Genomic DNA, 2,500 nt, shown 5'->3' on the forward strand with positions numbered 1-2,500 from the left:
ACTCACTGTCACTTCACTTGTTCAGTCCCGGTGAAAACACTGTGGCCCCCAGGGTCCCGAGAGAGCCCGAGAGAGCGCGGGGGCGAGCACGGGGCGCGGGCACGAGGCGCGGGCACGAGGCGCGGGCACGCGCGCGCGGGACGTCCCGCGACCTCCGTGAAGTGAAGTTGGCCCCATCAAACACACGTCACAAAGTTTGAGCTGCAAAGAGAATATTTTGAGCTAATTTAGTTTGAAGTAATGAAGATTATTTTAAAAGTCACATTAGGGCCCCAGGGGCCCCCACAGGATGCTCCAAAACCCCCAAAATTATTATTTTAGGTAAATGACGTCATTCAGACCCCAACGCTTTGTTTGTCCTTGTGTTTTAAAAAATATTATTATTATTATTAGGCCCGAGCGCCACAAGCTGGCGAGAGGCCTATTAATCTCGTAAGGCCGTGCAAAACACTCACTAACGCACTCCTCCACTCACGCACGCCCCGTGCATACTAATTAGTATTAGGAAAATGGAACATTACCGTTGTAAACGGGCGAAGCCCGTGCAAAAGTTCGCACTAAACGAGCACTTTACATTGAGATGACGACCGCGAAGCGGTCGTCATCCCCATATAAAGCACTCATTTGCTCTAAGTAGCTCACGAATACGTTCCCCATCTCTTGCATGTTCCGTTCATATAAACATGTAATGCAAAAATTGAACATTATTACTGTATAGAGGGCCAAAAACACAAAGTGGGCGGAGCCCACTCAAAATTAACGAAAGTACCCGTCAGTGACCAGGGACCCACACCATGAGGTAGGAAAGCGCGAGCGCTTTCCGAAAATGTATAGTTTATGATATTTGGAAAATGGGAAACGCATCGGAATATTATTCTTTCTTTCTTCTTCTCGGGACCAACCCCCCTATTTTTCACCCAGTGAACATTGACGAAAAGTCACAAAAATTTGCACACCTCTAAAAATCGTGCCTCTCTACATTCTGGCTATTTCCCTTTTCTAAAATAAAAAATTGGCGCGTCAGCGCCCCCAAATGTACCAAAAATGCATTGAGAGATGGGAAATGACCCAAAAAAAATCTGATCGTAGAATCATGAAATTTGGCGCCGAGGTAGATGGTGACAAGAGAAGTAAAAAATATTATTACGGCAACGCCGTCCGCCCAACCAAATGTCGGCCATATTGCTTCAAAAATGGCTAAACATGACTTCGGAGTTTTTCCAAACGTCGTACTTTTACGAACTCCTCCCAGGGCGTTGGCTCTAAAAAGCTGAAATTTTGTGAAAATGCTACTGAGGAGTGGGACATCAAAAGTTATCCAAATTACATTGATACCTGTCACGGTCTCTGTGCGGCGAAGCCGCAAACTGTAGCTAGAATTTCAGAAATCTCCCATATTTAAAATTTCTGCCGTTTGCGCAGATAAAGTCCGAATTGCGTCAAATTAGAATCAGTTGTTAAACTCTTTGCCCTAAACCTACTTGAAGTGAAATAAATTCATTTGGCGCCACAGCGCCCCCTACAGATTTTATATGGAGGTTAAATGTTTAGTTTTGCGAAATTATATGAAATTTGACACAAAACTCAATTTTGGCCCCATCAAAAAAGTCAATGAGACCCATGTCATAATTGTTATGGCGTTGCCGTAGCGATGACCAAAACCTCCCATGTTATTCCAATGGGGAAATCGCCAGAACATGTTTACACTTTAGACTTTCACAAACTCCTCTTAGGGCGTCAGCCCTTTAACCTGAAATTTGGTGAGACTCATCTTCAGGACCATCAAAAGTTATCCACATTTTTATTCAAAGAGTCACGGTGTCTGTGCGGCAAAGCCGCACATTTTGCCAAGAATTCTAAATAAAATTGCTTTTTGTTGGTAAAACAAAGGGGAGAAGATGTGACAGCGTCACAGATTCAGCAGTAGGCGTAATAAAAGGACAATTGGGGCGCGTTAGCGCCCCCTCCTCTTGCGGCGTGGCGGCGGCGTGGCGAGGGCCGATCATTGCCGCTTGCGGCTATATTTATTATTATGATTATATTGCTGTGATGTCATTTCCGGTCAGAAAAATTCTGCTAAACAAACAACACAAGTGTGAACCAGAGGACAACAAGGACAACAGAAGATAGACAACACACACACGACACAACGAGGGACAACAGTCTAGAAACTTGAGAGGTGTGTGTGTGTGTGTGTCTGTGTGTGTGTGTCTGTGTGTGTGTGTGTGTGTGTGTGTGTGTGTGTGTGTCTGTGTGTGTGTCTGTGTGTGAGTGTGTGTCTGTGTGTGTGTGTGTGTGTGAGTGTGTGTGTGTGTGTGTCTGTGTGTGTGAGTGTGTGTCAAATCAAATCAAATCAAATCAATTTATTTTTGTAAGGCCCAAAATCACAACAACAGTTGCCTCTGAGGGCGACAGGGAGAAATGAATCAACAATGTCTGTGGTGGCGATGGAGTCAGACAATGTCTGTGTTGGCGAGGGACGATGTCCCAGGTCCTCTGT

This window comes from Eucyclogobius newberryi, unplaced genomic scaffold, assembly GCF_026437365.1.
Source record: "Eucyclogobius newberryi isolate DKJ021-1_F unplaced genomic scaffold, fEucNew1.0.hap1 SCAF_15, whole genome shotgun sequence".
Taxonomy (NCBI): Eukaryota; Metazoa; Chordata; class Actinopteri; order Gobiiformes; family Gobiidae; genus Eucyclogobius; species Eucyclogobius newberryi.